This window comes from Nanorana parkeri, unplaced genomic scaffold, assembly GCF_000935625.1.
Source record: "Nanorana parkeri isolate BGI_ZX_2015 unplaced genomic scaffold, ASM93562v1 scaffold121, whole genome shotgun sequence".
NCBI classification, from domain to species: domain Eukaryota; kingdom Metazoa; phylum Chordata; class Amphibia; order Anura; family Dicroglossidae; genus Nanorana; species Nanorana parkeri.
The window spans coordinates 395,830-417,615 of record NW_017306389.1 but is presented as its reverse complement, the minus strand read 5'-3'; the positions used below and the strand labels follow the sequence as shown (position 1 = coordinate 417,615).

General features: G+C 41.5%; 1 protein-coding gene across 1 annotated transcript in view; it reads right to left on the bottom strand.

Moving 5' to 3' along the window:
* Positions 1–21,786, bottom strand: part of ACVR2B (activin A receptor type 2B) — a 150,589-nt gene that overhangs the window by 47,296 nt on the left and 81,507 nt on the right. The window lies entirely within an intron of this gene.

Genomic DNA, 21,786 nt, shown 5'->3' with positions numbered 1-21,786 from the left:
GCAAGATATCCAGAAAGATTACAGTGTCTGCTATCAATACTATTGTTGGGGATGTAGTATAAGTCTATTCATGAATTTTTGGGTATATTCTTGGTGCTATGTACAACATTTGGACATTTATTTTATTACATCAATGTATCTGTTTGTCAATAAATTATGTTTTTTTATTTTACCTATGCAATGGTCATGACACCTTTTTAAACCCCATCAATTGTTTTGTGGTTCTATGTATAGTATAGGGGGAGAGGTGTCTTCAGAGTGTAAACACCAAGGCAGTTCATGAACCTGTGAATATATGTAGGATTTTAAAGCAAATAAAAAGAACGCAGTAGGCAGAGTGAGATTTTTCTTGTAGGCAGTGTAAACCCTACATTGGCATGGTGCAGTGTTGGGGACATTCAGGTACAGAGATCTTCAGCAGAAGCTCTGGAGGGAATAAAAAGCCACAACCGATGTAAATGATTTAGTCCACCAGATATTTCAGTTTTGGAAGGCATACGCCTCTGAAATTTAATATTTTAATCCATATAGGCCAATGCACCCAGTTCTAGCTAGTTTTTGAAATATTTAGTTTACTGCATTTTGAATGCAGTATTACTAACAGAAAGAAAAACTCTTAAAAAGATAAACTCAGATAAAGATAAAACAGGAAACCAACTGTGTATAATTTATGTGATCTATAAAAAGGCCCCTCTCAGTGAAAATGAACATAAAATGCATTTAGTTGACTGTGAAGACCTCACATGGTGCTAAGCTAGCCTATTCCTTCTCATGTCCTGGATGTGAAGTGAAGTCATTTTTTTCTGCCTCATAGTCTGCTGGTTTTATGAACAATAATAAACAGCGATATGCAAAAACCTCCCCTAGATTTATCAAGCTGACTTTAGACCCATTCTGTGCTGCTTAGGTCTTTAACGTGCATAACAAACTGTAAGAAGGAGAATGCACTTTGAAACAAAAATCAGTATCCATCCATCCTAAAAAAAAAAAGTGATCTCATGTAACTGACCACCAGTGGTGAACCTAGCCTTAAGAAAAATCTGTGCAAAGAATTTGTCGCTGAAGTTTTTCTTTCTAAAACACAACCCTTGCCAAAGTCACTCAAGGCACCTCAAGTACATCTGACTTGCAAGAACAATTTCCTTTTTTGTTTATATACCTGTGGCCTTCCACATCTCACTATCTACAGCTCCATGTACACCAGCTGGCTCTTCATTGGAATCACCAGCATGACTAGCACACCCTGGTTATCAACACTAACAGATTCATTCCTAGGATGCTGTCCATGTTAATCATGCTTAATAGGGACTGCTACATCTGCAAGTGAGGCCTACATGAGCAGCAATGGATACAGGGTTCCCTTTTCAGTTCAGGGAAAATGGCTCCCTGCTACCTTCTTGAAGAGCCTCTTTTGACCATTTGTCCCCTACTGTAATGCTGCTAATGAGTTAATATTGATTATTATTAACTTAATACGAGTTAAAAGTAGGGATACTAGCATCAGTGCCAATAACTAGTATTTGGGCGACTACTCGCCCAATTACTCCCGATGCTTATTTGGATACCGGAACTTCCGGTAACAGGAAGCATGGGCAGTGAGTCATTACACGCCATCCAGCTCCCTGATTGGTCAGGAAGCTGGCTCTATGCTCCCTCGTCCCCAGGAGCGTGGAGCCAGCCTCCCGGGCAATCAGAAAGCTGGGCGGCAGGTAATGACTTGCCCCCCCAGCTTTCTGATTGCCCGGGAGGCTGGCTCCCTCATCGCCCAGTGAAGAGGGAGCATGGAGCCGGCTTCCCGGCTAATCAGGAAGCAGGGTAGCGAGTCATTACATGCCGCCCGGCTTCCTTAATGGGACTTACGTTATAGGTATTCGGTATCAGCGAGTACAAAAAATTAAAATTTAAATATTGGTACTCGTAACCGAAAAAAATGTATAGTTGCATCCCTAGTTAAAAGCTTTGCTCCCAGATTCAAGCAGTAAATATACAGTATAAAATACAGGACGCCCCCGTCTGCAATTCATTCGTTTCCTTGGTGTTATTGATGGCAGGAAGCGGGAGGTGCCAAAGCTGAGGATCCAAAACTGAATCCCTCAAGCTTTGCAGAACCTAGAGAGACCATGAAGATTTCAAAAGGCATGTGTCTGCTTTATTACCCTGCTAGCGGCTCTGGAGGCTAAAATCTAATCACAACTTTATAGTAGGCATGAAGTATCAACACATAGGTAACCCTATGAACAGCATGTGTAAGCATTTTGCAAATGTTTATAAAGCTTTGGATTAGGGAAGTGACAAAAAGAAGTTGCACAAAAAAAATGCAGTGAATGTACAATCATATAGAAAAGACATGGCAATTAAAAAAGCATCAATACACATATCAATACATCTGCTAAAGCAAACAGCACATATCTACTGTACATCTGCTTTAACTATCTTCTGCCTCACATGAATGCTGGGAGTTCTGACTAGGCAAAACTTGGACACGTCATCACAGTGCTGAAACTTAACCAGTCCCTCCCTCCATCCATAAATTACTATTTCCCAGTAAGGCAACCCATCATATTGATGGTCCACTGGGAACGTGTGGAGTTGTAGTTTAGTTGCAAGCTCTGACACTACCCAGAAGGGTCAGAATGCCTGGACATTCAGAGGAAGTAGAGGATACTGAAAGATGCTGCACACATGTACATCTCTAAATCCAGAAGGTACATTTTGAAGGACAGAGAAAACATGCAGGCAGTTACAGCACTCAGTTTCGTGAACAATTGGTATACAATCGAGTGGGAATGTTCATCATAACAGTAAGCATTTTAACAGTTCTACCGTAGAGTGTTAAGAGATGTGACACTGTGCATCTAGGAGTTTTTGTGCAGAAATGATGACTGAGTGAAATAAGGACTGGAGAAAATAGTAGTGAAGAGTAGTATTCGGAGCAAATAATGCAGGGTGGGAGACCAGTGAGGGAAGGAGTAGTAAAAGGGTGTGTGGGTGGTCTAAATTTGATCAAATTTAGCTTTGCAACCTCTAGGCATGTGCAACTCTGGGTGCTTGTACATCACATTGGTCAACAACTTTTAGTAGTCTTTAAGTGGCAGAGTCTCTAAGTTACTATGCAAGGAAGGCCATCATAGAAATTGTGGTCAAGTCCATCACAAAAAAATAAATACAGCGATACAAGTAACCATATCCACATTGAGAGAAAAGCTGGGAACATCCCCTTTCCCCAGTATAAATGTAGCCAATCAGAATCTGGTCAAATAGGATGAATGCAAACTGCTACTGCTAAAACTGTAGCTACGCATTCAGTTCTTATACAAGCCATTCACATAATTATAAATGATTGAAAGATCATAAGCTTAATTGTTTAAACGATCTTTCACTCAAAAATGATCATTTGACATTAAAAAAAGATCAATGTGGTCCAATTCAATTGGAATTTCCAGTAGAGAGATTGTTCCTTTATGATTAGAATGAATGTTTATTGATTAAACTAACCATTTAGTGCATTCAATTTCTAGCAGATCTAATTGTTTTACTAAAATGATTGTCATAATAAGCGATCGTTGTGTGTATGGGTAGTTCAAGTTACCAGGTAATGTATTAGTATTCAGTCACTTCACTTACAATAAAAAAGATATCAACCAAAAGACACTCAATCTTACTTACAAAAAATAGCTACTGACTAGCTGAAAAACTCTGTTGGGTTAGAAGTCAAACTATTATCAAAAAACAAAATTGCATATAATTGGAAGGCAATATACAGTATGCAAATATTAAAAGAAATGTGAAAGAGGGAATACAATCTAAGGACCTTTGGTGAAAAAAGTAGAATGTAAATGGGATTCATTTAGGCAAAATATAGACACTCAGAAAACTGCTGATGGTTCGTATTACGGCTAGAAACTTGCGTTTCACTCGTTAATGCAGCTTTCCAATCCTGTCAATTACTGGGGTCACATTGTTATCCTTGCTGTAGGCAATAATACAGCATAAAACACAAGACAGAGAGGGGGGCCTTCAGCAAGACGCATGCTAGTCACACAAAGGGCATAGGTGAGCTGCTCTTCAATAAAAAAAACTAGCCTATAATAATCTCTTACTTTGTTCACTTCAGAAAAATGCATTATTTTCAAGGAAAAAAGATTAAAAGAAAATAATTTTGCTTTTAGGTTCCAGCACAAAAGTTAGATATAAAAAGGGAAGTGATTTACAGAATGTTTCATGCACATACACTACCTAATGTTTGTAGTCTCCCAGGAGTTGAACACACAGACCGTACATTGTTTTATTACCCCACTGCTGTCCACTAAATGTTTCCCATTAAGGCAGCCTGGAAACTACTGCAATAAAGACCATATGTTGCAATGCAAATTGCCTGATAGTTTATAAAGCTCTCTGTCAACTGCCAATGGCAGCCATTGGACAATTAAAACACAGTGCCGCTCATTTCATTTGTAAACAATTACTACAAAAATTAGAGATTATAACTGGAAGCATCTGAAAATCTTTAGAAAAAGTATAATGACAATCAAACATTTTAATGTGCATTCAAATGCCAACATGGTGTTTTCGTTTGTACTGTAGAGGGAGCTCGTGCTTTTTAGTGCTGTCAAAGCAAGTGAATACATCTAAAGTGCACTGCATAGAAATAAGGGTTACTACACAAATAACATATTGCTTCATATAGAAGAGCCTTTATTAACATTCACATGAAGATTTTTTTAAAAGCTAAAATTGGAGAATTTATCTTGTGCCTGAACACGCTTTTAATAAACAGAATACCAATCTTTTGAACCACATTGGCATAAAATGAGACCAAAGCCTAAAACAAGCTGCATAGGAAAGTTGAACACAATGGGGTTGATTTACTAAGAAGTAGACACTACCCACTTACGTTATCCGGGAGAGCAAAGCCAAAAAAAAAAAAAGTAGCATAAATAATGACAATTGCACTCACCAATAGTAGGAGGGTGTCAGGTGAAGCATGTCTAAAAGGTGGGAAGAACATAAATTCTGTAATCCAGGATAGATGTTCTTCCAACCTCTTAGGCCCCGTTCACACCTTTCTCACTCTCCTCTCCAACAAAGAAAATTCACACAGTACACGGTCCTTTTCAGGCAAAGAAACAGGAAAAGGAAATTCTGCGACTCAGGAAGTTTTTCCCATTGGATGCAGCTGTAAATCCAGGAATTAATTTTCATTGGACGCCTGTGTAGTCAAACGCGCGTTTTTATAAAGTACAAAACGCTTCACAATACGCCTGAAAAACGTCGGTAAAAACGCGCGTAAGACGCGCATACATAAAACGCCAAGGTGTGAACCCAGCCTTAGACGTTCTTTAGCTGATACTCTCCCAATATTTGTGAGTGCAGTTGAGATTAATATACATCTTTAGTTTTCCTCTCTGCATAAACTACGGGTTTTGCGCTCTCTTTCTCTCCTCCTTGGTCTTTCAGCTTTTCTCATTTTAAAATCTGGCCAGGGCACTACCTGTATTGAACTTGCATAATAAATAAGATAATATTCTGCGCTCAGGACTACTATAACTGGGCAAAATACACTGAGTGGCCAGATTATTTTGAACACCTGACGTTTGTAGGCAAATTAGCTATAATTTTGCGCTGAAGTTGCTAGAGGGCCAGACCATTATAAATATGGAAGCTGGTTGTTTACCACGACAGTAGAAGTGATTTTTTTTCTGAATATATGGGTAAACGAGATTGCCCTTCACTGGAACTAAGGTGCCAAGCTCAACCCCTGAAAACAACCCCACACCATAATCCCCCCTCCACCAAACTTTACATCTGGCACAATGCAGTCGGTCAAGTACCGTTCTCCTGGCAACTGCCAAACCCAGACAGGTCCATCGGATTGCCAGACAGAGAAGCGTGATTCGTCACTCCAGAGAGCACGTCTCCACTTCTCTAGAGTTCAGTGGTGGCGTGCTTTACACCACTGCATCCGACGCTTTGCATTGCACTTGGTGATGTAAGGCTTGGATGCAGCTACTCGGCCATGGAAACCCATTCCATGAAGCTCCATACACACTGTTGTTGTACCTATCTGAAGGCTACATGACGTTTGGAGGTCTGTAGCTATTGACTCTGCAGTCAGTTGGTAACTTCTGTGCACTGTCATTTTTCGTGGCTGAGTTGCTGTTGTTCCCAGTTGCTTCCTTTGTTATAATACCACTACAGTTGACCGTGGAATATTTAGTAGCAAGGAAATGTCACGGATGGACTTATTGTACAGGTGGCAACCTATCACAGTACCATGCTTGAATTCACTGAGCTCCTGAGAGCGACCCATTCTTTCACAAATGTCTATAGAAGCAGTCTGCATGCCTAGGTGCTTGATTTTATACACCTATGGCCATGGAGGTGATTGGAACACCTGCATGCAATGATTTGGAGGGGTGTCCCAATACTTTTGGCAATATAGTGTATAAAAGTGAATATTGCAATAGTTCCAAATCCAGCCCAATATACAGGGCAGAACACCATGCTCCAAATCAACTCTGTTTCAACAGGTGATCCTCTCCTCGTGCTGAACCGAGCCCCTAAGGTAAAACGCTCACCAAAATAATTTGACTGCTGAAAACAGTGAACAAGAGCTCAGCAGTAAGGTATGAACCTGGTCCCAAATGATCGAGTATCTGACCTCTCTAGTAACCTTTCATAGTCCTCAGAGTGATCGGCACTCCAGTATCCCCAATCATTTCCAGAATCAATAATGATATATGTAAATCGCTCATTGTGTAGCCAATAATTAAAGCTTTATTATAAAATGTGTACACTCACGTTTAAAACTTTAAAATCCATCTAGCCATAAAACGATATGCTCTTTCCTCTTCCCCGTACAACCTGGAAGAGCGTCAGTGGGATCCGCCCCTCTGATGCCAACATTGAACTTGCATGTTCTCCCTGTGCTTTTGTGGGTTTACTCTGGTTTGCTCGCATGCTCAAAAGAGATGCTGGTAGGTTCATTGGCTCCCGTCTAAATTGGCCCTAGTGGGTGCATATATGAGATAAGAACCTTAGATTTTAAGCTCCTTAAGGGCAATGACTGAAGTGAATGTGCAGTATTTAAAGCAATGAATAAATTGATGATGCTATAGGAATATTTGCAACATATAAACATTCTCAAAAGCTTTTTTTTTCTTCTTAAAAACATGTAGAGCTCGACTTACTTTGAAGCCTGAAGCTTGTGTACGCCAGCCCTTAGTAATGCCCTTGGCACAGTTAACACTGAAGCTGTCTACATTGCTACCAATGCAGAGCACACATGCTGGGATGTCAGGGAGTACTATGATCTGAGAGGCAATAAATTCCTGTGTTACTCTTACACATTACTTAGCATGTATGCATTTAAAGCTGAACTCTAGACAGAAATCAAAAAGGTACATACTAATGCAGCTCAGTTATCATTTATACACAATTAAATGCATTACTAAGTACCTGCATTTGACCTGGTATAAGCCTCACAGTCCTTGTACAGCAGGGCTGAAAGAAAGCAGCACAAGGAGCTAATAAGTTCAGGCACTGACATGACACATGCCGATGTTCAGCCACAGCCTGGAGCGGGTGCAGGATGATCTGGGCTCTCAGGAAGTGGGCTGAATGATGCTGGACTAATTACATTTATTGGCAGAAAAAAAGTACAGAGAGTGAAATCTCTGGAATGAAGGGGATTATAGCAGCAAAAGCTGGGTTTGTGATGTTATTTTTTAAAGAGCAACATATTTTTATTTTGTTATTTGTGACAGTAGCTCTTCATTAACAAATGATTTTTTTTTTCCCCTCCCCCAATGTTAGTGTAAGCACTTACCTTAAATGATGTCTCTTAATCCAGTCTTCTTTCCAGTTGTTTTCAGCTGTGCCTCCAGCACTGCTGCCGGTCTCCGATCCAGCACTGATGACTCTGTGCTTGCTGGCACTTCCTGTTCCGCTGTGCTTGCGTGCAGGTGCACGCTGTCCATAGACTTACCTTGCTTCTCTCCTCGTCTCCTGGCCGAAAATCTGAATTGCCCATGTGCCCGTCCCAAGATCCTGTGCGGCCGCCAGAGATTTTTCTGATTTTCAGACGGGAGCGCGGGGCAAAGACACAGGTGAGTATTAACCTCTTGTGTAAACATTTTATTTTATTTTTTAAGGTTTTTGCATATATCTACTGCTCGCTAGCAGTAGATATATGCAAAAAAAGCTGTGCTTTTAATAACCCTTTAAACATTGAAAGACTGACAGCCACAAACATGACTCCCAGAGGCAGATGCCTGACAGGATTTGGAGTTTCGCCACAGCTGGAGGGCCCGAGTTTATCTATCCCTAAAGTATACAAGTTGTTTCTATTTTCTCCAACAGCTTGTTTTGTGCTGCCATTTCTTCTTGTTCACAGCATGCAAGGTTTGTTTGTTTTTTAATATATATAATTGGACACCTATATCATGTAATACAAAGTATCTTCATTTCTCACACCTGAACATACATTTTTTTACACTTTTCCCCCAGGAAACATTTACATGTAGTGCATCTGACAGCACATATGGGTCAAATCTCATACAAACCTTGGGGAAATGACACAATGTAACATAATTAGTTCAAGCACTTTTTCTATCGATTTTGAACATTGCAAACTCAAGACGTTGGGAATTGGGGAAAAAAAATGAAACGCTTGGAACTGCAGAACTAGAAGGATCAATTACTAGGAATCAATAATAACGTGAATTGCTCAGCACTTATCTCAAGACTAAAGATTCCCATCAATTGTTATATCATGCACACTATGGCAATTCTCTTACAAATATATGGTCTCTCTGTTTCTCTATATTAAAACAATGAGTGAATTATGTGGAATAAAAAAAAAAAGGAATTTAAAGTGTATGCAAGCTAAAAAATAAAACAACTTTATATATTTCAGTTTACCAGTCCTTCGATGTGGTGGCTGCATTATTATTTTTCAAGATGAAAACATTTTTCGCAAGTACAGAAAAAAACCTGTTGATCTTGCGAGAAATGCCGTGGCCTTGTTACTTCCAGTGAGCTGAAAAGAGTGTAAACAGCGATATATCTCTTTTGCAAACTACTAGTCTCATCAACTACATAATGGAGATGTACAAAGGCAGACATGTTTGAAGCCCAACCTGTGTGGTAACCATTGCTCCTTCCATAGATACTAGAAGTGAGTGTAGACACAAAAGGTAATTCACAGCATTACCAGGTAAAAATGAAGGGAAAAAGTTTAAAACACACACATGACAGGGCTGGAAAGTTGCACCCCAAGGCCTTGCCTAGCCCAATATAACTTCAAAGCAAAAAATAAATCCATGAAGTCATGTCCCAAATAATCAGGAGGTTTATAGACACATACATTAATCTTCCCTTGTATGAATAAATGTTCCAATTATTTACTACGTTAATTTGTGGAATTCATGTTTGCACTAAACCTTCCTCACAGTGCTCACTTTTTTTAAAATTCCACCGACATGCTTCTAAAACTTACTGAACTCTCCCTTCAGGTATGGCTTGGTCAAAGCTCTCTTCTACATCATCAGAATCCAAGAGGTATTTTCAAGGAAAGCCACTATCTACTGGCACACAACCAGCCAATGAATGGTTGTTCCTTATGAACACTTCTCCAATGATGACCCTATGGCCATGTGCTCCCAGGCAATATTTACATCTCCTGAAGCAGAAGTTAAATCTTTGGGGGATACATTACATGCAAACATAATGAAATAGATGTGGAGGATGCAGAACTGCATGCAATGGTACAGATCATGTGATCCTAGTGAGGATACGAGACCCTCCCATCTCTGCTGTCAAGGTGTAGATCAATATCTCCAGAACATAGATGGGTAAAAGAGTCACACAATTTAGTAAAACCCTTGAAGTATACAGTTGACCTCGGAGGACTGTTTCAGAATTTAATTTCAAGGTTGCTCCAAAATATATCAGATCTCAATATCATCAGATGGAAACTAATTGTAAATGTTGCCTCCAAGAAAAACCTTGGACCAACAAAGGAAACTGGGAGAATATAAAGTGGAGGTTTGGCCAATACAGCCAGATTCCACCAGTTAATACTCTAGCTCATGCTGGGAAATTAAGTCATTATCTGATCTGTTGCACTGGACAACACCCTAAAGTGTTATGGTGGAAATGCAGAGGGTGTAGGGGATAGAAATGTTCTGGAGCGCACGGGGGGATTTATCAAAACTGGAGCAAACAGAATCTGGAGCACTTGGCCATGGCAACCAATCTGCTTCTCTCTTCAGTTTGCTTAGGTAAGATTTGAAAAAGAGAGAGCGATGCTGATTGGCTGCAGTGCATATCGGCTCCAGATTTTGTCTGCTCCAGTTTTGATGAATCCCCTCCACGGTGTGAGGACCCAACCAAAACTCCCTTAACTTTATTTATTAGCTCACTCATGATATAGTCTGTACAGGGTTAAGGCAACATTTGCATTCCTCTTGCTTCCCATTTTGTGGTGTTCTATTTGTCTGAAGCTTCAGCCTCTAGCAATTTAAGGCCTTAAAAAAAAAAAAAGAAGAGGCAAAGTGCAGTAAGCCATAGCCACCAATCACAATTCCTACTTACCTGATCTGACTTCGGTCTTAAATTTGGTTTAGTGCACTGAGCCCTTCAACTCCTTTCTGCACAATGTTCCCAAATGGGTGTGTATACAGAAGTAGGATTACATAAAATAAATCTATATATGAACTCTCTGACAATCATCTCTAACAGCAATGATTAAGACTGAAAAATGTCAAACATCTGTATAGGATATGTGTAATGAAAAAAAAAAAAAAAGAAAAAAAGTTACAATAATTCTGCATCAGATAACATATGAATCACATTAAATCAACCAGCAGCATACTGCATTCGGGCTAAGATTAGACTTTACATTTGGCTGTGCTGCAGAGACATGCACTAGCAGGCTGCAGCCGTTTCATGCAGAGATTCAAGACCTTGTGCAGCAAGCCAAAGGAATATATATATGAGATTATTCAAAGGTGAACCCTTGTAAAGATAAAACTGCTCGTAAGCTTACAAAACATCACTATTGGGTACACTTGTTATTCCCTTTTCGGTCATGAAGTTTACTACCTCTAAAGAAAAACCTTAAAATAGAAGTAAAGCCAAACTTTTATTCTGGCTTTACTTGTCCTTTTGGTTCATAGGAGTATATTTACTAATGTCTACCTGGGACCCAAAATCAGCATATAGCTGCCTATTGCCCACTATCTGCTGACAGCACAGAGTCACATCGCTGCCGTGAAGGATCTGGACAATACCGTCAGAAAACAACCCAGCAGCCTGATTGACAGCTGGCTGTGTCTCTCAAGATCCAGGGCCCGCTGTGCCCGCCCACTCCCGTCTGTCACTCCAATGAGCGCTGCAGGAATCAGAGAGAGGGAGGGGGGAATACTTGCGGGGAGCTGCGACTAACAGTCACTTCTCTCTGCAGGGAGAAGACCATGGGCTGAGCAATCAGTGGTTACATGAATGCTCAGCTCTTGGTATATAGAGCTGGTGTGCGACAGCTGCAGTGTCCCATGCCTAAGCGTTGGGAATACTTTTTTTTTTTTCTCCCAACATTCCTCCTTTAACATCGAATGATCGGAGGTCACACAGCGGGTGCAAAAGGGGCCACTCTGGTTGATGGCCTGTAGCAGAAACAGAAGCTTGCCTGAGACTAGTGTTAGTGAAGCAGTGCTTATTTTGCCATAGAGGGATATTTCTCTTTTTATAAAGAAAATATCCAACAAAAGAACGTTGAAGGTTTAATGTCGATAAATGCAAAGTTATGCACTTTGGGATTAAAAATAGGCAAATGGGTTATAAAATTATGGGTATGCCGCTAGGGAAGTCGGAAATGGAGAAAGATTTGGGGGTCATTGTAGACCACAAACTGAATAATAGATTACAGTGCCAGGTTGCTGTAAGCAAAGCTAGTAGAGTCCTGTCCTGTATCAAGAAGGGAATGTTTTGCAGGGACAAGTCTATAATTTTGCCACTTTACACATCACTGGTTCGGCCTCACCTGGAGTATGCGGTGTAGTTTTGGGCACAGGTACACAGAAAGGATGTCCTTGAGCTGGAGAAAGTCCAGCGGAGGGCGACCAAACTCATCAAGGGGATGGAGGACCAGAACTATGAGACAAGGCTACTAAATTTAAATATGTTTACGTTGGAGGTAAGGAGATTGAGGGGATATGATCTTCATGTACAAGATGTTCAATAGTCATAGCAACATTGGCAACAAACTCTTTAAGATTAATTCCGTAACAAAGACTAGAGGCCACCACCTAAAACTGGTAGAAAAAAAAATTCAAAACACAAAAGGGGCAAAGGGGGTTCTTTTCAGTTCGCGCGGTTAGTGTATGGAACTCGCTGCCTGAAGCAGTGATTTCTGCAAATAGTCTGGAATCATTCAAGCAGCTTTTGGACAATTTCCTGAGAGACCGTAATGTACAAGGGTACAGGTACTCTTAAGAATGAGAACACTCAGGGACCTATACACACACACACACACACACACACACACACACACACAATAGGTTGGACTTGATGGACTTATGTCTTTATTCAACCTCAAATATTATGTAACTATGTAAGTTGATTTACAAAAGGCAAATACAAGGGAAACTTCTAGTCTACTACTAGTTTACAAGGGAATGTTCCCTTTGCTTAGTGCAGAGGTGAACAAATATGGAATTCAGGAGCCAATTTGTCCAATCCAGAAGCCATTACTTATTTTTTTTAGGAGCCTGCTCTATTGACCACTCCTAAAGAAACCTCAAAACAGACGCCGGCTGTAGATTTTAAGGAGTATTGGCTACCCGACTCCTGGGATTTGTCCAGCCCCGGCTTTGTGAATGTGGGTAAAATGCACTTTGCAAAGAATGCCCAGTAATGTGCAAGTAAAAAACAAAACGGTATTTCTACTTGCACATGACTGGCTGATGAAAATCAGCAGAGCTTCACCTCATTGACTATGCTAAAAGTCAAATTCCCTTGCAAAGTAAACAGCGTTTTCCTTTAGTAAATCAGCCCCCTTTGTCTTTACCTACAGAACAGTCGTAACACTGTTAGAGAGTTCGACATCAACATTTTACTGAAAGTAAGCCAAGCTACCCCCAACGATCCCCTTCAACCGGAACAGATACTGCTCACCTGATCTTTTTATCCCCCACTGGTAAATGATGGAAATCCAACAGTGTGTCAAAACCGACCTGAAAACTGGTTGTTAAAATTTGGATAATCTGCTCCCAGCTTGCAGTCAGGTCAATGAGGACAGATGTAGCGATGAATGATAATTGTGTTACCTTTTCACACAGATAAGCAGCAAGCTATATACTGCTTCATTACCTATATAAACAGTTAGACAAAAGCTAGAGAACCATCCTGTTTTATGAATACAATGCAGATAGAAATCATGATGAGGATTATTGGGTCACCTATTTCACACTTGCTGCATTGCGGGTAGAAATCCCATTCTTTCCTATGGGGCTGGTTCACATCTATGCGGCGCAATATAGTGTGAAAGGGAAAGATAAACCATATAGGCCCGTTCACACCTAAGCATGTCCATTACCACAGGTGCTGCATACACATGTAACGTGTGAATATGGCCTGAAAATTATGACTCAAAACATAATGTGACCTACTGATACCTTGTTTACACATGACACTTAGTTGTGGATACTGTGGCATTGTGAGGCAATACCACAGTGTTAGGTGGCCTCAAAGTCACCCAGGGTTCTCAGCCAGAGGGGCTGAGTGGCTCCAGGAAGAAAGTACGTGTACCAGGAGAGAACTGCCTTTTCAATTCTTTCCAGGTTTTCTGGATCCTAATTGGGATCCTGGAGCCAGAAGATTTCTTAGAGCTCTGGGTGGGACGAAATCTCCATTCCTGGGTCCATGCTTTGGTAGTGACCAGCACCTGATTGTGCACCTGTGTACATCCCTCATGAAGAGTGTGCTGGGATGTATTCAGGGCCCCACCTGTGAGTCAGGAGAGCTCCACTCAGGAGTCAGTGTGGAGGCCAGTGCAGCAGGGAGCTGCGGGTTTGTGAACCATAATGAGAGGATTGGCATGTTATTGCCGTTGTCTGGAGGAACCAGACAGTGGTCCTAAAGATTGAGGCCGGAGCAGCAGTGCTGCAAGAGAGACAGATGTCTAGGAAAGCTAGTACAGAAATAGAGCAAGGTTACATTGACAAGTGTCATGCTGAGGGTGACGGTACAGAGACTTGTACCGGGGTGACCTTGACCTTTAGGGAGACCATCGTGGACAAAGTATTTGGAGACTGCACAGAAATTACCTGCAAGGAGACTGATAACTGTACAGAGGTGGTCAATGTGGAGACATCGGGGTCTCTTTCTTTCCAGGTTTTCTGGATCCTAGTTGGGATCCTGGAGCCAGGAGATTTTAGAGCTCTGGGTGGGATGAAATCTCCATTCCTGGGTCCATGCTTTGGTAGTGACCAGCACCTGATTGTGCACCTGTGTACATCCCTCATGAAGAGTGTGCTGGGATGTATTCAGGGCCCCACCTGTGAATCAGGAGCGCTCCACTCCGGAGTCAGTGTGGAGGCCAGTGCAGCAGGGAGCTTCGGGTTTGTGAACCATATTGAGAGGATTGGCATGTTATTACCGTTGTCTGGAGGAACCAGACAGTGGCCCTAAAGATTGAGGCCGGAGCAGCAGTGCTGCAAGAGAGACAATGTCGGTGAGCCCTTATCTGTTATATGCTACAGCAAGCTATTTATGATGGATTTCGTGTTATCTACCGTTTTGAAAGCAAATAAACTGCATTTTACTTGCACCTCCAGTCTACAGTGGAGTGTCCTTGTTACAATACACATGCTACATGCTGGGCGAACGGCATTCAAATATTTCCATATACAGTATACTGCTTTTGCTTAGTAAAGAAACAGCAACCAATCCCAATTTAGTTTGATGACATGAGCGAGTGAGAGAAGAAATCCGTTTGGTTACCATTCAGTTCTCCCCTTTTCATAACTTTCATACACTGGGCGATACGTCCTGCTGCACTTCATAGAATACAGTCCCTGCTAGAAAGCAACCTATGACCTTATCTCATTGCTGAAGAAGACAGACAGACATACTGCGACAATGTCTTGTGGTAGCAGATTGGCAGGGGTTACGCACACACAGAATCAAGTGACAAGTGGCTGCAGCGGTCAGCGCTAACCTCTCTCTCCCTCCCTCCCTCGGTGTCCTCATGTCTAAAGGACATGTATAAGATGTGATTACATCAGTGTTCCTTAGACAACGGGAGCCCAGGGAAGAAAAGGCTGCGGGGACCAGTCCAGAATCCCGGCAGGACTGAAGCTCAGGTGGATATATTTGCTTTATTTAGGCCCCTAGAAAAAAAAAAAAACAAGCAGTTAACCCTCGTAGTGGGGCAGTTTATTTTATTTCCCGGAGTTCTTCTTTAAACACGCACTTGTTTCCACCCACAAAAATCCACTGTCCACGAGTCGGCTGTGAACGAGTTCAGGGTCTTTCTAGATGTGTTGGCTTGCTGACTCGGCCCTCTCCTGTCTGCGCTGGCCGTCGACTAGAAAACAAGCGCTGGGCATGTTTATTTTCCAGACAAAGTCCAGTTAAAAAGGAATCAGGCTTGAATGATCTTTGTACGCTGACCTCAGAAAACCTGGCACATGCAATTCAGAAACCACCAGCTGAGCGTGATCAGAACACTGCCGACCATTACAATGCCCATTAGCTTTCATTACGCATTTCTCCTTTACACCTAGGCACAGACAGAAAATTACCATGTTTTAATATCCTCTCCATGCATGAGTACCAGAGATTTGATTGATAGAGAAAGCTGAAGAAGAAGCATTTGCTGTTACAGAGATCACAAATGGTTCACTTAACACCACCATGTTGTCTGCTGTCAGGGAAAATACATTTATAAAAGCAGGCTTTATTTTTCTATAAATGTTGAATAAAACATTCGGCCACACTTAATTAAACACTTATAAGCATATTTACGGGCTTATTTGCATTCAGCTGTACAATCGTATGCTATAACATTGCTTGTATAGCTTGGGAAAAGAAAAAAATAAACTGGTGATCCTCCAGCTTTAGATTGTAAGCCCTCCGGGGCAGGGCCCTCCTTACCATCTTGTCTTGTGATGGTAATGTAAAGCGTATTGTAAAGCGCTGCACAAACTGTTGGCCCTATATAAATCCTGTATAATAATAGTAATAATTTAGGTTGCAATATCTATGTATGAGAGAGGCATCCATTGCTTTTTATAGAGAAAAGGAAACGGAGATATCACAATGTGTGTGTTACTCTTCACCATTTGGGCGAGAGAAGATCAGGGTGATGCAGATGTCCCAACACAGATCACCACTGGTGTATCCTCCATCTCTTTGCGGGTGCTGTAGTGACTAGCAGATGGTGCTTCCAGTTACCACGTAGGAAGTGAGTCACCAGTACACAGTCATCTTCATCATCCAAAACACCTTTATTGATGTTATTCAAACATATCACAGCGAAAAGCAACGTTTCGAGACCACATAGGGTCCCTTCATCAGGAAGCCCTTGCCTGGCGAAGGTACCCTCTGTCCAAAGAATAATTTTCCTTTACTAGCTTTAGTAAGAACCAAGGTGAGGAAAACAGACTATGTGTAGAGGCCCTGGGGGCCAAAAGGGCCACAGGTTGGGTACCACAGGGTTTTAGAAGCTTTTTACTGTATTTTCTCACTTTTTTGCTACCAGCATTTAGACTAATATGATTGTTTAGGCAATACTGAACTGTGATGTTGCTTTGTCCTTATCTGGATCATTTTGCCTTTAATATTCAGTTTTACGTTTTATTGCTGTCTATTAGGGCAGGAGCCAGTTAACCAATGCTCCTTAAAATTACAGCTGGCACCTAACTTTTGAGGTTCTCTCTACTTGATATTATTGGAGCTGGCTCCTAAAAAATTCCTACTACCGGTAGCTCCTGAACTCCATATGAATTTGTCCACCCCTGTAGGGAGATTTCCCCTCCCTGCCTATCATACATACATACAGAAAGTGGAGCACATGCCTGTTGACTTCTATGGGGCTTATCTCTGGCTCGGAGAAGGAGGTAGACAAGCCCCATAGAAGTCACTGGGGATGTACTACACAGCCACAGCCCTTAAAGAAGGCCCACCACAGGATGTAAAACAACGAAGGCCAGGCCACTCGGCATTTGGTAAGTATTCATCTGTGCACAGGGAGGAATCCGTGACATCACCTTAAAAGGGGCCAAAAAGATAAGTGCACTTTGTTTTAATGTGCACATATCCTATAAAAATAGATTTCCAACTATGCAGTGCCTGATTGGATACAAAATGAATTGTATAGTTTCAGGAAATCCTCATATTACACAGCTTTGGTAAATCTAAAAGGAGATTTTATGGCAAGACAGGAGGCTTTATATTTTGCATATCTCTCTTTACTGATTCCTCATAACAGCAAAGAAACATAACAGAAACAGAAATAACCAATAGCAGCACACAGCATATTATATAAGTCCGCCCACACCAAGATCCCTCCTCTTTCTTTGCTGTTAGCCTCATGGCAGGTCAGTACTCGTACATCTCGCTCCTGTATTGCCGTTTTCTTCCTCTTGTAATTGGCTCTAATAGCCACCATACTACTGTGCTTTCTTGCACTATTCCTCTCTCCCCGACCCCCCCACCCGGGTCTTCTCAATCCAAGTCCTACCTCTCCCCACAGCCTTCTGCAGATTCTTTTTCCCTGTCTGGAGCCGCCGTGCGGGCTTTAGCTCCGCCGCCATTTTCTTGTAGATCGTTCTGCTGGCCATGGCGGCCATATTGTTGTAGCCGCGGCACGTTTTTCTCGTTAACCCTGCCCCTTCCAGACGAATTTGCATTAGCCCCGCCCCGTCGCCATTTTCTTGTGGTCTTTGCTGTTATGAGGAATCAGTAAAGAGAGATATGCAAAATATTCGCCTCCTGTCTTTTTAATAAAATCCCGATTATTCGGTCACTAACGCTAGAATAATCAACAATTTTACAGCTGGATAGTAACATGTACGGTGAACATTACGTCTGGCCAGAAGTAATGCTCACCGTAGTCTGCTTCTAGCAAAGACACAAACTGACAGGTATGAAGACACAACACGAGTACAGAAACTGGCATTTGTTATAACGTAAGGGATGCAGCGGCCAGCCAAGAGCATCACAGAGAATCGGTATCCTCTGTTTACTCAATGCTTAGTCCCTTTGGCTAATGAAGTCTCACATTGTAGATCAGTAAACTGCAGGAAGCCCCATTCTGTAACAGCACACCCGGGTTCACACAAATTCCCTGTCATTTTATCCAGATAACATGGTCATTAAAAATATGTATTCTTCCTATTACAATCCCTTAAACAGGTTTTAAATATAAGAAAATACCTATAGTCCAACAAATTGAATCATCGCAGAGCTCCACATCTTGTGCAAGCGAAAAAACACGGTAAAACGTATATATTATCAGCAGTGATTGACAGTGATTTACATAAAGCACATGCAAATATATGATATTACATAACCTGGCAAACACTTACAAAGCCATATCCAATTTGCCTTATCTCTCCAAAACACAGTTATTAATTAAACTGCCATCCTTCCTACTTGGAAAGTAGGACGTCTGCCAAGATGCTTGCAAAGAAATCAATATTAAAACAAATAGCATGTGCCAGGGAATAAAACAAGCCATTATGAATATGTATGCATGTTTTATAAAATGAACACATTGGAATCCCTCTTAATGGCCTTCTCACCTTTACCCGCAGCGCGTCTTTCAATAGGCCTTCGACGCAGCGCTTCGCGGTCATGCAGACTTTTCATTCTCTACGGTTCCACAGCTGTCACAAATACTCTGCTAGGGAAAAGCATTGTCTAGCTCTGAATCAAATTGTTTTATAGAACATCGCTAAGTATAAATCCAATTTTTACAGATTTTCTGGCACAAATCACAATCCATTGAAGATCAAGTAAATATTCTTTGTGCAGAAAACAGGAGCACGTAAACACATTGGTTAACAGTATAAACTCTGAATGCGCCCACAGACAAAGGAGGGAGGTTGGAGGTGCAGAGACAATCCGACCGGCCTTGTGTACCTCTGAGATCCTATGTGATTATAAACATGAATGCTAAGACTAATACCAGACATATTCATGCCTATGGTGAAGGGATGGTACAAGGTAGCAGCATTGTCATATATCAGGACAAACAGCGAGTGGCCACTGATCCGATTTATTACTGCCCACACACAGTAAGAATTTCAGATAACTCACAGGAATCAGCCAAAATTCTTAGTGTGTGGCACTGCCAACTAAACAAAAGTCAAATTACTCATTCAGCTTTTGTCAAAGGAGCCAGGCTGAAAATGTTTGGCCGAACAGTAACGGCAGCCAAATCAGCTGCAGTCACCCTTTATGTATTTTGACAGCGGCAGGCGCTGGTTGCCAGAATACAAAAGCAGCAGCAGGAGATTTGTCCATTCACGTTGTTTAGCATGGCTGGAGGAATCAGGTAGATTCTAATTAAGTGTTCTGCCAGGACGTGTGCTTAGAAATCATAAAAATCGGGATGCACAGCAATAAAACAATCAAAACTAATGAAGGGCCTAGACTTTAGCCAATCCTATTAATAAAAGTAGGCTTAATAGTCAGCACTTCTGTCTTGCAGTACTGGAGGTCTCTGGTTCAAATCCCGAACAGCACACTATCGGCAAGGAGTTTATATGTTCTCCCGCTCTACTTGTGTGGATTTCCTCCGGGTACTCCGGTTTCCTCCCACACTCCAAATGACATGCTGGAAGGTTAATTGGCTCCTGTCTAATTGGCCCTTATATGTATGCATGTGAGATAGGGACCTTAGATTGTAAGCTCCTTGAGGGCAGGGGCTGATGTGAATGTGCACTGTGTAAAGTGCTGCATAAATTGTTGGTGCTATATAAATACCTGTAAGAAATAAAAGAGTGTCCCTTTTAAAGAGATCTTCCTTTACTTCCTGTCCTTTGGTCACCAGAACAGGAAGTGAGGGGAAGAAAATATCTACTGAATTGGAATCTACGGACCACATACTGAATGCAAAAAAAAATAAAAAATGACAGGGGCTTACAACTGTAAAATAGAAGAACCTTTCGCTAGTGGTACAATTTAACTAAGAACTACATTTGTCCCCTGTCTGGCTGTGCAGTGTAGAAGAGACTTTTAAATGACATGACTGGCTGTACAGGGCTACAAATCGTTAAGCAGGTGTAACAGGACAGCCTTACTATCCCTGGTCCACCTCTTTCATTCATTGGATATCACTTTTTAGTCATGGCGGCTTAGCATCACATGTAGGCCTTTTTAGGGTACAGTATACAGTACAGTAGAACGTATTTGAACGTCATCTTCTGAGTGCTGGTGATCCTCACTTTCTACTGATTGATGTACATGGCGCCATCTGTGATTATCACTACAAGCACCACCATTGTTATTTGGTCCTATATGCTGCAAGGAGTGCAGGGGGACACAATGTTATACTATGCATGCAAATAAAGTCTGCCTAAGAATGCCCACTCCTCCAGGCCCATCAAGACATTTTGATAGTTGCATAACTCATCACAAGAGCCGACCACTGTTTGTATCAAGTCGGAGGGCTCTTGGAGAAGTACTAAGGCAGGGTGCTGTGATGTTTTCAGAAAGCTATGTAGAGCATCCTACCAGTCCTTCCCATCAGCCATGATCTGCCTGAATTGTATAGAGAAATGCAAAGACCCAGTGACAACCTCACTCTAACATAAGATTTGTAAAAAAAAAAAAATTTAAATATCCATATCTTTATTGAACTGGTCTACGCAATTCATAGATGGAAAAAAAGTCCACAAGCCTCTACAATGACCTAACTGTACATCTGCATGTAGTCCATACTGTATGAGGAGTGTGACATCCCATGCTGAAATAGCACTGACATTTGCACACGTACGCCTATACAAAGCAGAACCTACTGCATTGGATTTCCTTTTCATTGCTGAAGCAGAATCAGTACTACAGTGACAGACATTTGCATAATGGTGAACAGCAGCCCTGACCTTGCTCCTGCACTGAAGTCTTCATCAATTTATCAGCATTATCGCTGCTTGCAATTCAGCAACTATGTAACACAACACAGCAACTGTGTGAACACGTCAACAATAACGGATGAAGGCAAAATTCTGTATGCAGCCTTCACTAGGAATAAGAGACCATTTGTAAAAGAAACGTTTTCCTGTTACATACTTTAAGAACTGTAACACCACCACCTTCCGCAGCGCTTATATGACACATTGGTCAACAAGGAGCCAACTGCCTGACAAAAAGCACTTTAATGGTTTACTTGCCAACCTGAAAGGGTAAGTAAACAATTAACTTCTCTTATTTGCTCCCTTTTGGGGTGTTAGATATGCCATTGAAGAGGTTTTGAAGAGGTTTTGTTATATTGCTTTGATAAGTGGAAAAAATATTCTGAAAAAAAAACTGAGCTGATAACGTTCTGTCCTCTCTGCTGACTGATCTGACGCATTGTCCTCAGCCATCTCTAAAGCTGCCCACACACCTTACAATTTATCTGCAGATTTTCTGTGGTCAGATAGAAAAGGTGCAACAGATTCCTCTATCTACACTTTGTGGATGGAGTAGTCTCCACCTGGGCCAATCTGTTGCACTTTTTCCATCTGACCACAGAAAATCTGCAGATAAATTGTAAGGTGTGTGGGCAGCTTTAGA